Raw genomic sequence first — 14,024 nt, 5'->3', positions numbered from 1 at the left:
AGCATAGAATTGGGAGCTTCATTAGGAATGTGAAGAAGACTCCTCTGTGAATGGTGGGGTGTATGGATGTGAAGCCTGGAATGGTGGTGGTCATTTTGGTCTGGTGAGGGAGGGAAGCTACAGTGAAGACAAAACACCATTCAAAGAGTCAAGAGTCTCACTGAAAAACTGAGCCAGTGTCTGAGATTTTCAGACTTAAATTATTTTTTATGTTTATTTATTTTTGAGAGAGAAAGAGACAGAGTGCAAATGGGCAAGGGGCAGAGAGAGGAGACAGCAGGCTCCAGGCTCTGAGCGGTCAGCACAGAGCCTGATGCGGGGCTTGAACTCATGCACCATGAGATCATGACCTGAGCTGAAGTTGGAAGCTTAACTGACTGAGCCACCTGGGCACCCCCAGACTTAAACAATTTATTTATTTATTTATTTATTTATTTATTTATTGAGTGTGTGTGTGTGTGTGTGTGTGAGTGGGGGGAGGGGCAGAGAGGGAGAGAGAATCCCAAGTAGGCTCCACCCTCAGTGCAGAGCCCAACTCGGGGCTCAATCTCATGACCTGAGCCGATATCAAGAGTCTGATGCTTAACCGACTGAGACACTCAGGCGCCCCTGAACTTTTCAGACTTTTAATGAGCTGGAGTTGTGTTTCCTCTTACTTGCAATAAAAATCTTTCAGGTGATACAAATAGCTAATACAGGGGAGATGGTAACATATAATAGTGATGGAGGGCATGGTGAAGTCTCCTGGCCATGGGGGGGTGGGGAGGCCATCAGAGAAGACTCCACCGAGAAAGAAGTCAAGCTGGGTCTTGAAGGAATCAGAGGCTTCGACAAGAGGAGAATTACATTCTCTTTGGAGGTAACGGCACCTACCAAAGTATGAAGGTGTACAGGGAGGAGGAAATAATCTGTGTCTAAAGAAGGGAGGCACAGGGACAGGGAACAGAGCCAGAGAATGAAGGCGGTGAAATGTTTTGCTGCTTTAGAAAGCTCATTCATTCATTCAACAAGCAGCTCTTGAATGCTTCCAACCAGCCAGGTACCTCTGAGTGATGTGAGCAGAAATGGGGGCGGGCGGGGAGGAGAGTGGGCACGCTGAGCCAGAGAGACCCGGGAAGACACCATGCATATGTACAGGCAGCATCGAATAGACCACGGTTGCTGACAAGCTGGGATGCCAAGTCCAGAGTAGGGCCTGAATTGCGTTGCAAGAAAGAAATGAAGCCTTGCGGACAGTGTTTTCCCCACCACCACCAAGTGGTACCTATTGAAATGAATTGCAAATTGAGGAAGCCTCCAGTGTCAAGAAAAGTGTGAACATACCTCCAACCTCTCTGGCTTAGGCTGGGGGTGGGGATATATGGGGATGAAATCAGCGGATTTTTCCACCTGGTGCTGCACGGTTTATGTAGTGATGGGCTGTCTTTTTTACTTTGCCCTCCTTTCTGGCATTTTAATACCCAGTATCATTGCAATACTCAAGGGCCATTTAAAATATATATATAATCTTATTAGCAAGAACTGCTTTACTGTGGCTGGCCCAACCAAGTTCCAGAGCACAGCCATAGGTCCCCAGTCTCAGCAGGGTGTCCGAGGAGGGTGGCTCTGATTCTCAGAACACCACATCTGCCCTAGTTTTCCAGGACACTCCAAGCAAATGTCTCAATTAGGCTGCAGGATGGATGTACTGTGGAGTGGGCTGTGATTTGCATATTCACGGCCCTGCAGTCTCCTTCGTCCTGAGAGTGTCCTTCCTTTGCTCAGCGGGGCCCCAAGGAGGCTGCCAGGGCCTTCCAGGGGCCAGTCCTCAGGGCTGGATGGCTCTGAGGGTGAGGTAAAACACGGAGCAGCATGGAGCTAGGAAGACTTGGCTGGTCAGGGAGCCAGAGGCCCAGGTACGAGGCCCATGCAGCTCTCCTTCTTTTGGCTCTGTGACCTTGGGTTTGCCGTTTGACCTCTTTCGTCTTACAGCGAATAGGACTCAATGAAGGGTTGCAAAGTAGTGCCAGTGATATTTGGCCCACAGATGTATTTTATTCAGCCTGCTAAGTGTTTTAGAAGTCAGGCCATGTCATAAAAAAATTCAGATTTCTGATCTGTTTAATAACTGAAGGATGTGGTATGACAAGGTAAGCATCTTCCCCCTTGAGATGGGGACACATCCACACTGGTCACCCTCTGTCACGTGCACAGCCAAACGTCCTACAGTGCACAAGACAGCCCCTGAAGGATTGTCCAACCCCAACGGTCACTAGTGCTAACGTTGGGGAATCTTGGTCTACTGGGCAACACAGCCATGTGAACAAATGGTTACAATTAAATGTAATAAGGCTGTAATCGAAATGGGGCCAGAATTAGTTGGAGGCCCAGAGGTGAGAGGGAATAACTGAATCAGAGAGGAGCAGGGGACATCCCTGTTTGGAGCAACAACCTTGCTATCTTATTCATGCCTCACATAAGCTCCCTGTATTCAGTTGACTCACCTGGGATGCAAGTGCTCCTGTACTGATAGTTCAGGCTCCATCTGCCCTGGCAACTTCATTCGTACTCCTGGATCCAGCCATCCCTGAAGTCTCATACTCTCTGGTTATGTGGCACCTATAGGTTTTTGTCTTTTGTTCCCTATACTTATTTGAGTTGAGTTACTTTTGACATAAACACCACAGCTACATCTGCATACTCACAGATCTTGTGCAGACTTCCCCTTTCACACTTACACACCTGAGGTCACCCCCACCCCCAACTGACGGTCACCTTCTTTTCTCCTTCCTGTGGCTGGCAGCTCTGTCCCCCTCTGGTTGCAGAAGGGGCAGCCGCATCTCCGCAGCATCCAAATATCCAAGCATCAAGTGCATGATTGAAGTGCTCCATCAGCTTGGACTGGGGGGAGCCGTGAGCTGATGTGGTTCGTGGAACAGCTGCCCGCCCGAGCAGGGCTGGCAGTTAATTAAAAGCCCCATGCACTTAGTGATTAACTAATCACAGCATGATGGCAGTCGGTGATGGTGCGGCGAATTCTCTGCTGGAGTCAGCTGAGAAGCTCCGAATGTCTGCCTTTGGGCGGCGGTGGCAGCAGGAGGCCTGGGTGGCCCCAGTGTGGCCATCCCAAGCAGGTTGCAGAGCAGATCCCCAGCTGTCTCTCCTGCTTGAAGCTTCTAGGAGAAACAGTTGAAAGGGGACGCGGGTGGGAGGGTGAAGATGGGGAAACCACTGTGGGGCGGGGGATGGGGGGCCTGGGTGTCGGGTGGGGCTGGAAGGAAGGGAGGGGAGGCTGTCAGGAATGGGAGCCACTTGGTGGGGGGGTTGATGGGACCTTGGGAAGGCAGGGAGGGGGCCAGACACAGGGACTGGGCAGGGGCCTGGGATACCTCAGTGGCAGGGGGGAGGATGCAAGCCCCCTTCATTTCAGGGAGCGTGGTGCCTGGTTAGGTGCACGGTAGAGCCTGACTGCTGTTAAGTCATGGCTCTGCCGCTTTAAGGCCCATGTGACCATGGACACGAATTTCAATCTCTCTGCCCCAGTGTCCTTCCCTGTAAAATCTGGGATTAATAACCATACCTACCCGCCCCCTCCCCCCCACTCCTACCAGCCAGGATTCATCCATGTGAAGTTTCCCTAAGACAATTAGCACATGAAAAATATTAACACTATTAATACTAAATTATTAACTTACAAAGAAGAGGGCTGTTTCCTCTGGGAAAGATACAAGGGCCGATACCCTGAGAAGTGAGTCTGGCTCCACTGTGGCAGGAACTCCCTCTCCCCCACTGCCCCTAGAAGAAGCTTGGGGAGGCCTCGGGGCGGGAGGCTGGGGGAGGCATGGAAAGACAGGCGAAACTGCACTGAAATTGCACTCTGTGTAAGTGGAGCTCTGAAGAACAGCTCCATGCGTCTCCCTGAAGAGCCCTGAGCTGGCACCCCAGGAGCTGCCACTTTACTCTCTCTGTCGTGCTCCTGGGTCCAGCCCTGGCTCTTGATTCTGACCCTGCCCATTAGGGTGACCCTATGGGACTGCAAGTACCGGGGACTTCGCCCTCTTTAATGTTGTCTCCGGGTGCCCAGTTACCCCACAGGAGCATCTCCCACATCCTCACCTGGCTTTCATGTCCCCCGCAGTCTGTTCCAGATTCTCTCTCCTTACGTCCATGCTGCCCAAGGTCCCCACAGCTGCTTTCTCTACTGTCCTCCTCCTTCCACTCTGATTCCAGAGCACAGCCTGCAGGGTGACACCTTCCACCTGCATCTGTCTCTGGTGGTGGTTTTCAAGCAGCCCCGGGGGTGGCTCGGTACAGTTCCATCTCTCCGGGGTCCTGGAGGCCCTCACTGAGAAGGCGTTGCTGGAACTCACACCCAAAGGGTGGACAAGAGCAGCGAGTCTTGTGTGGCTCTGGGAGGGGTCCTATGATGGGAAGGGGCTAGGGGAGCCTGTGCAGCAGGCACAAAGTGGAGGAGGCTGGAGTGAGCTGACATGAGTAACATGCCCAGCAGCAGGGCAGCGAGGGCTCATAGGTGGTGTCATTTCTCCCTGGTGCAAGGTGGGAGACCTCACCTGCCTCAGGCCTGCTGTGCTGCCACCTGGCCGGACATCATAAGGCCTGTGAAGGGGAGGCCGGGTTCCCAGAAATAGACCTGCATCCAGGACTCTATGAAAGTAATCAATCGGAAATTGCAGAAAACACAATAGGGGCTGGGGAGTGGTCTGCACAGGGAGAGACTTGCCCTGAGGTAGGGGGGCAGTTCCTGCTGGACAGAGACCCCTGGGAGTCTCCCTTTGCTGGGCCCGGCTGGGTAATCAGGCAGGCATCTCAGTTGGGAGCCCCAACAAGTGCCTCTGGCTAACCTGAATGAGGCAGGCATATAGTGGAAGGATCTGGAGTAGCTCTTGGTGTAGGAGGAAAAGGTGGAAAATTAAGTCTTGGGGAGCCCGAGATGGAGGCAGACCCCCATGCTGTCTGCCTGCTGGGGCCTTGCCATCTGTGTGTCTGAGATTCCAGGGGAAACAGAGTTGGCTGTCTGGGCCACCATTATACAGTCACCCCTCTGCCAAGAAGCCGGGTGGGACCCTTGACTAAGGACTCAGACTGTATCCTGTGAGGAGGGATGGCTCTCCAAAGCACTATTGGGGTGCTAGTATCAGAAGAGGGGAGGAGGGCTCCTGGGTGGCTCAGCTGGTTGAGCATCTGATTTTGGTTCAGGCCAAAATCAGGCCATGGTTCCTGGGTTCAAGCCCCACGTTGGGCTCTGTGCTGATAGCGTGGAGCCTGCTTCACATTCTCTGACTCCCTCTCTCTCTGCTCCTGTCCCACTCCCTCTCTCTCTCTCTCAAAAATAAAAATTAAAAAAAAAAAAGAGAGGGGAGGGGGCACCGAGTGAATAAACCCAAGGTTTCTGAGAAAGGCATGTTGTGGTTCACACCTGTGAGGGGAGGCCAGGTCGGACCCCCAGGAAGATGCCTTCCCTCCACCCCCACATCTGTAGGTCCTTCCCTAAAGGCCAGGCCAAGGCTCAGAAACAGTCAGCAGGTGAATGTCCCTTTATGTGCCCCCAAGCCCACTGCTAAGGGCTCAAGTGTCTGGAATGTTCTCCAAATTCTGAGGAATGTTTAAGGTGGGTCAACGCAGTATCTCTGACTGTTGTGTCACCTTGGGCAAGCTCTCTGCCTTCTCTGAACCTCTGTTTCCCCACTGGGAATAAGGAGCATAATGGAAGGAAAAGTGCTTTAGAGACTGGGAAGTGCTTGGAGAAGCTATTCACGACCACTTTTATCTCTGGTCGTGACTTAGGAGGAAGTTGCCTGTCGGCCTTCTAACCATCCAGCCTCCTCCTCTGCTTTCTCCCGGCCTCCACCCTTGGGGCTGAGACATGTGTCTGTGTTCTTGCCAAAGGGGCCACTTTGAGAGCCTTTCCCAGTGCCTGGTCCCTTCTCCCCAGCCTGGAGAGATGTGCTATGCAGTCAGCAGAAGTATCTGACTGGCCGAGGAAGCCCCAGGGTGGGGACTGGGAGTGGGGAGAGCTGAGGAGGATGGGGGCAGGTTCTCATCCACTGTGGCTGGTCCCCACAGCTGTGCTCTGAATAGACAACATTCAGGTCACATTCCCTATAGCAAAGTGTGAGGAACCCAATATCTCAGCCAGAATTGCTGGAAAAGAAATAAATATCTGGAGCTTGGAGATGATCATTGATTTCGGGGGGACTCTTGGTTTTAACAGATTGGCCACTCACCAGATAATACAAATAAGTACCTTGTCTTAGCTCTGGCCGCTATAACAAAAATACCATAGACTGGCTTTGGCTTCCAGGTGTAGGGTTTAGTGTGTCCACATCTAAAGTCTGTGGGCACACCCAGCTAGCAAGGGAAGCTAGGAAATGCAAGCTTTATTCTAGTCAGCCTGTGTCCAGCTAAGATTGGGTTCTGTTCCTGGGCAGGAGGGGGGATGGATGTTGGGGGAAAGGTAGCAGCCATGGTCATAGCTAGGGAGTGTGAAAATGGATTTGGCCCCTTTGCCTACCCTATTGGCCCCATGATCCTGCCCCTGCCTAGAAATTTCTCTGAAAGGGGAGCAGAGAGTTGTAGCTGTAGGGGGGGTCCCCATAATAGGAGAGGTGGGCTAGGGCTGGGTCCACTGAGGAACAGCTGGCTCCAAAAGGACAGTGGTGTTCACAGAGCTGCCCGGAAGCACCTTGGGAATGAGTAGGCAGGAAGAGCTGCATGGAACGAAGTCCTCAGCTGGGAGCCAGGGCCTCGGCTTTTGACTTCCTGGCTCACCAATAATCTCCTAGGTGACCTTGAGCAGGCCTGTTAACTTCTAACATCCCCCAGGCTGGGTCCCATGGTCAGTAGGATAGGGACAGTGTAAAGAATTCAAGGTCAGGCAAGGGTGAGGCAAGACACACTCGACCCAGGCACAAAATTTCAGAGGACACCAAAAAACTCAGCAATTAAGATCAATATCAATATTATTTTCATGCAGATTTTTTGTTGTGGTGAAACATACCATAAAAGTTACCATTTTAACCATTCTTAAGTGTTCAGTTGTGTTAAATACATTGGCCCTGTTGTGCCACCATCCCCACCCTCCATCTTTAGAACTTTTTCATCTTCCCCAACTGAAACCCTGTCCCCATTAAATATTGACACCATACTCCCTGCTCCCGCCACCCAGCCCCTGGCAACCTCCATTCTACTTTCTATCTCTATGACTCTGACTATTCTAAGTACTTTGTATAAAGGGAATCTTACAGTATTTCTCTTTTTGTATCTGATTTATTTCATTTAGCGTGATGTTCTCCAGGTTCATGCATATGTAGCAGGTGTCACAATTTCCTTCCTTTTAAAAAAATTTTTTTTTAATGTTTATTTATTTCTGAGACAGAGAGAGACAGAGCATGAGTCGGGGAGGGGCAGAGAGAGAGGGAGACACAGAATCTGAAGCAGGCTCCAGGCTCTGAGCTGTCAGCACAGAGCCCGACACGGGGCTCGAACTCACGGACCGCGAGATCATGACCTGAGCCGAAGTCGGCCGCTTAACCGACTGAGACACCCAGGTGCCCCAGAATTTCCTTCCTTTTTAAGGCTGACTCATATTCCATTGTGGAGATACCACATTTTGCTTATCCACTCATCCATCGACGGACACGTGGGGTGGTTGCTTTCTACCTTTTGGCTATGGTGAATAATGCTATTATGGACATGGGTGTACAGATACTGTTTAAGCCCTCACTTTCACTAACGCAATATTTTATAGCAATTAAATCTCATGCAAGAAAGTCCATGATGAATAAACTTCCAAATGTTAAGGAAAGACAAGATCGGGACCAGCACTGTGCTGAGCCACATGAGACTCTGAGGCCAAAGAGAGGGGGTACATTTCTTACCTGGCACAAGCTGCTCCTTTAAATCGTGCACTGCAGGTGAGAGCCTCGCTTCCTCATGGGGAGTCCTAGCCCTGATGAGGGTGACTGGGGCCTGGCTGAGCATACTGGGCCCTGGGGAGCCTCCTCTCCCCCTGTTACCCTGGGCTGATTTAGGAACTGGAGTGATAGAGGAGCCTCTAGGTTGGAAAGCTCGAGCTGGAGCTGGGGCTTCCTCTCCCCTTGGACAGATTCATCTTAATTAGCCCCCTCAGATAACAGTTCTTTTGGAGGCCAAGGTAGCTGACTTATGAAGACACTGTCTTCCTCCCCTTGGAGTTGTTTTGCCAAGTGACAAACCAGGAGACACATGTCCCCACTAAGGGTTGGCCCACAGAGCTGGGTTTGAAGCCTTTCTAATGAGATAGGAGATGATGCTCTTGATCTGTGACCTGTTGGCCCAGCCAGGTGGGCACCTGTCGCTGTGTGTAGGAGCCTGAGTTTGGGTGCAGCACATGCGAGCTTGGGTGCAGTGGCCCCCCACCAGGAGCAAGAGAGGTTCCTGAGACCCAGCCCCTCAAAGATGAGAACCAATGAAATCCCCAAATGACAGTGGCTTCCCTTAGTCATTCAGGGAACATTTAGTGGAGCACCTACTGTGTGCCAGCCAGTTAGTAGGTGGGAATGAGATGGGTCAGTTGTGGCCCTGACTCTAAGGAACTTATAACTAAAAAGAAGTGTTCATAAGAGTTGAGGACTACCAAGTTATTGTGTAGGAGAGCGGGCAAACGAAGGGGTGCGAGAAGCCATCTCAGCTCTCCCAGCTCTCCTCCTTGGTTGCTGAGTGTACATGTGCTGCTCACGCAGAGCGCAGGCATAGATAAGGCGGGGAGGGGGTGCCCTGGAGGAGGCCGCGCCTCTCTGAGGCCAGCACTTGCCTGCTATCCTTAGACTGACCAGCAGATGGCAGGCGTGCTACGGGAAAGTCAAGAATCGCTGGGGGCGGGGGGGAAAGGAACAGAGATACAAAAGCACTGGGCTTTTATAACAAAATACCATTGACTGGCTGTCTTCAACAACATATTTCTTTCTCACAATTCTGGAGGGGAGGAAGTCCAAGGTCAAGGTGCCAGCAAGGTAGGCTTCATTCTGGGTGTCTTCTCTTGGCTTGTAGGTGGCTGCTTTCTCACCATGTGCTCATATGACCTTTCCTCAGAGCATGTAGGTGAGGGGGAGGAGGAGAGGGGAGAGACATACAGACAGATCTTATCTTCCTGTAAAGCCACCAGTCCTCCTGGATTAGGGCCCCATCTTTATGACCTTATTTAACCTTACTTACTTCCTAAAGATCCTCTCTCCAGAAATCAAATGCAGTTACATTGGAAGTTAGGGCTTCAAAATACGAATTTTAGGGGGAAACATTTCAGCCCAGTGCAGAGAGTGAGAGAGAGAGGAGAAAAGGGAGAGAGAGAGGGAAGGAGGAAGAGAGAGACAGACAGAGAGGCAAGTGGTGGGGTGGGGTGAGGGGAGAAGGGAAGAGCCTGTAGCACTGGGTGGGGATTCCTGGTTCTGAGCCAGATTTGCCATTTACCTTATTGGACCTTGAGCAAGCCACTCTTCCCTTTGGACTGCCACATCTTCACCTCCAAAGGGGGGTAGTGGTATACCCCACACCCCCATACACACTGAAGCAGCAACAAATTCACAGAAAGGGGCCTGTCAAGAGTTTCCCCCCCCCTCCCCATTTCCTCACTCAGCAACCCTATTAGATAGGCATTACCATTATCTTCATCTTTCAAATGAAGAGACCAAGGGTCAGGGAAGTTAAGTGGCTTGGCTGAGGGCATTGCTGAGACTCAAACCTGTCTTCTGACCCCATGGTTTAATCAGTCAAGTGAGCGACCTGAGAGGGGTAGAAGATACAGTACAGATATGAAGGAAACTTGGGAACTCCTTGGCATAGCTGAGCTTGACAAATGGGGGCCTTTTCTGGAGCCTCCACAAAATCCCTGAGAATGGGCAAGTTTGGTGGAGGGCCCTTGCAGGGAACACAGGCCTCCCGGGGAATGGCCTGGAAACTGGCCCAGAGACAGGAGAAACACTCCCTGGACATGTAGTAACCAAAGAAAGGTGTCCAAGAGGTAGCTTCTGTCCCTCTGTCCTGTCTTGGTTTACTCACAGTGAAGTCCATCCAGCTCTTGGCTTCTGCTGTGTGGTATGTGCAGGGCCATATGCAGAGAGAGGAGAATCTACTCCTTTTCTCTCAGAGACACACGAGGGACGCCTAAATCTAATAAGTTAATCTAGACTCCCAGAAACAAGATTAAATTTTCAAATAAAAGCAGGCTCTGACAGCTAAGGCATAAATCTTTTATTTAAAATAGAGACTAAACCCATTGAAATGCAATCAGCGATGACAGATGCAGATAGAAACAAGCTCTGATAGAAGAGACGCAGCATAGATTGTTCGCTTTTGGTGACATACCATACAGGGTGACCTGAAGGACAGTCTGCCAGCGTCAGCAGATAGTGAGGCCTTTGCATCCATTCCCATGTGGTTTGTTGGCCCAAGGTGGTGCCAGGGTAGTTGCTGAGGCAGGTGGGAGGGAGCCAGCCTCGGAGGTTGTGGTCCTATTGCCAACACCCATCTCTCTGCTCAGAGGGCAGGGAAGAGGATCAGCAGTGTTTGGACATGTTTGGAGCACCAGCAAAGCAGCTTGAGGAGGAGAGAATGGGGAGCTGTCAAGAGCAGGTGGGAGAAGGTTGAGGCAAGAGGATAAGGCAGGTAAGGACAATAGGAGAGTTTCCTGGGGCTTCCAGAACAAGGGGTGAAGCTCTGCAGACCCCAAACCAAGACAGTCTTCTGCTTCAGCTGCTATGGAGGACCATTTCTGAGTGCCAGACACTGTGCATTTAGTTCACAATCTTATTTAATCCTCACATCAAACCCTTTTACAGGTAACTGGCTGACACTCAAAGGGGTCAAGTCCATGCCTTAATTACATAGCCAGTTAGTGGCAGAGCCACGAGTCTGCCCCAAGGCATGCTGACCCCGGTCCCTTGCTCTTTCTACCTGACATGCCACAGCTCACAGACACCCAGGGATGCCCTGGAGCCTCGCAAACATACAGACACCTCATTTGTTCTAATTCAAGCAAAGAACAGGGAATTATTTCTCTTAAATACTGCCCCTTTTGAAGCTTTTTCATGCTTGTAAACACAAAGTTGCCACCACAAACATACATCCCTTGAGGACAAGGGGGTTCCCAAATTGCTAGTCCCAAGAATCTGTGTTCAGGAAAATGTTGAACAGGATGCTGAAAACAAAGCAAACCCCCATACAAGACAGTGCTTGTGTTAAATAACTTTGGGAAACTCCACCTACCTACCACAACTCCTCCTGGAGAGTCACTCCACATGTTAGAATATTAAAGAACATTATGACAAGTCCTGAAGAAAAGAAGTTTGTTTAACCTAACATTTCCCCAACTTATATGAACATGGAAATGTTTTTGTTTCTCCTACTGGACATGAGATCACATCAACTCATCTTCCAATGAGCCAATCTCAGGAAACACTGATCTAAGAGTATCATTTCAGTTTGGCACATAGCTTCCTGCTTCTCCAGAAGGAGTATTACAGAACATGAAATTTTACCACTAAATACTTGAAACAGGTGCCGAAAGAAGCCACAATCAACATTTGTGGTTCTTAGTGTTTTTTAGGTGAGATGTCCTTAGGTAATTTGATGAAAGTTGTGGATTTCTTTTCCTTGGTGAAGAGGAGAAGCACTCACATGTATTGTGTACACACACAGAATGTTGAACTCAGATTTAAGGATTCATAGGTCATTTTTTGCTCATGGGCCTCAAGTCACTAACCTTTAAGTCATTATCAGCTTAAGTCCTTGATGTTATTGGAAGCCAAGCACTAGGCCTTGGCTGGGGATGAGGGTGCAAGCGTGCTGGGGGTAGAGCCACTGAGAGGGTCTGGGTGAAAAGGCCAAGTAGACTCCTGGCCTGCTGACAAAGAAAGCCCTGAGAGTCACTTCAGCTTCATGTGTTCAATGCAAGGGGCGCTCCACTGGGGTTTGGGATGGGGTGGGAGGCATCAGGCAGCTTGGTGAGCAGACACCCCTTTGCATGTCTGAAAGAATGTTCCTTCCCAGTCCTGTGGGGAGTTTCAAGCTCAGAGCTCCTACCTCTCTTGGAGCCTCCCATAGCCTAGTATATGAGAATCCTGTTGTTGATACTTGCCTAACATCCCTTCCCTGTCCCCCTTCTCCTGGGAATAGCACCTTAGTTGTCCTTGAGGAGTCACCTCTAATGCACATTGGTGTATATTCATGGTATGGATTGGACCTCACCCCTAGATTCAGGATGGTCTCATGACCCAGACATAGATAATCAGAGGGTACCATCTTTTTGGTCACAGCGATTGGTTCAGGGATAGGCATAGGAACCAAGCCAGAACAATAACTGCCAAATGGACAAATTATGGGAGTTTTACAGAGAAAGAGTAGTTCTCATGGGGCTGTTCGTAAAAGAGTATGCCTGGAGCTGCTGGTGGCCACCTTGACCCATGAGGGAGATGGCCTGAAGATGGATCCTCTATTGAGGAGATCAGGTGAGAGATGGAGAGTGGGGGTGACCCAATGAGACTTTTTGTGTCTATATCTAACTATGCCCCAAAGTAGTTCTACCCCTGGCACAGTTACATGAACCAGTACATTTCCTTTGGTGCTTAAGACCATGTGAATTGGATTTCTGTCACTTGCAACTGAAAGGATCTTAATTTCCCTGTGTTAAAAACACATTACTAGGTCCACTGAATTAGAATTTCCAGGAATATGGAGGTGATAGATAGGTAAGTAGGTAGGTAGGTAGGTAGGTAGGTAGATCTTTCTGGGTAATCTAATGGTCTAACAGCTCTAGCTTGTGATAAGCTTACTCAATTTTGCACCATGGAAGGATGGAAGATGCTCAGCTGGGGAATTCCAGATTACCAACATATTCATCCAGTGAAAGCCCAGTAGTCAAGATATTTTACATGGTTGGTCCTTAGTTTATTCCCACTCTCAAGCTCTCAAATGGGGCTAAGAATCATGTAATTGTGACTTCTCAGCTTTGTACATGGGAGCAAGAGACTGATCTGTGTTCATCAAAACATTTCCTTATCTTCCTGTCCCCACAGGGAGACTATACTTCCTGGACCCTTTCTGGTAGGTGTGGCCATGAGCTGGGTTCTAACCAATAGAATGTGAGCAGAAGGGATATATTCCACTTCCAGACTTGGCTTATAAAAAATCTTCTTAGATATTCTTCGTGATTTTTACTCTTCTAGCTTGATGCAGGTAAACATGAGGACCTTCAAAGCCATTTTGGGTGTTGGAAGTGGGAAGAGCCACAAGGAGGAAGGACTCTGGGTACCAGAATCACTCTTGGAGATGAGCTTCATGACAATTAGGAGTCCCTGCTTGGGAGTACTACATAAGTGAGAAATAAATATCTGTTGTGTTAAACCAGTGGAATTTTGGGGTTTATTTGTTACAGTTTTTTTTTTTACCAGTGAATTTTTATGAATTTACAGATAACTTTCCCATCTACTCATTCATCTTTTCTTTACAAAAACTCTGGGTGGCAGTCTGGGAATGGCATTTTACAGATGAAAATGCTTGTCCTAGCTTAACTAGTTGGTGGGAGGATAGAAATCCGTTCTAAAAAGAGCAGTTTGATATTATTGTGAAGAGATTATGATGGTGAGCCCTTCCTTGGCCCTGATCCCCTTCCTATTAGTTCAGACATTTCTGTAGTTAGAGCTCTCCCCCAGGATTCAGCACCCATACTCCACCCACGCGGCCCCTATTTCTTCCGCAGTGAAGACTCTAGGGACTTTGCCTCTGTCCGTGGTGCTGAATCCAGTGGCGTTTACAGAGTGGACTCAAATATTAGAACTAGATTTTACTTCTAAACATATGTTCCCTTGGAAAGTATTTTAACCTCTCCAGTAGTAATTTTATTATATGTAAAATGGGAAAATTATACTTGCCTTGTGAGATTGTTGTAGAGATTAAATAATGTGGAGAAACTATTGGTGTAATAAGTGTGAGGTGTTTTTTTACACCCCCTCTCCCCACTTTTAACAGATATTGAACCTTCTCCTTTCCCTCCT

The 14,024-nt window shown here is 49.4% G+C and overlaps 2 long non-coding RNA genes across 2 annotated transcripts in view; both read left to right on the top strand.

Annotated features, from left to right (window-relative positions):
- LOC109494841 overlaps positions 1 to 14,024 on the top strand; it is a 29,222-nt gene that overhangs the window by 5,991 nt on the left and 9,207 nt on the right. The gene's annotated exons all lie outside the window — the stretch shown is intronic.
- LOC111557982 lies at positions 7,921 to 13,377 on the top strand. The gene is made up of 2 exons (XR_006590317.1): positions 7,921 to 12,479; positions 13,197 to 13,377. It is a non-coding gene; the product is annotated as an uncharacterized LOC111557982 (long non-coding RNA).

This window comes from Felis catus, chromosome E2 (assembly GCF_018350175.1).
Source record: "Felis catus isolate Fca126 chromosome E2, F.catus_Fca126_mat1.0, whole genome shotgun sequence".
Lineage (NCBI taxonomy): Eukaryota > Metazoa > Chordata > Mammalia > Carnivora > Felidae > Felis > Felis catus.
The sequence above is the reverse complement of the archived record's forward strand: the minus strand, read 5'-3'. Positions and strand labels throughout refer to the sequence as shown.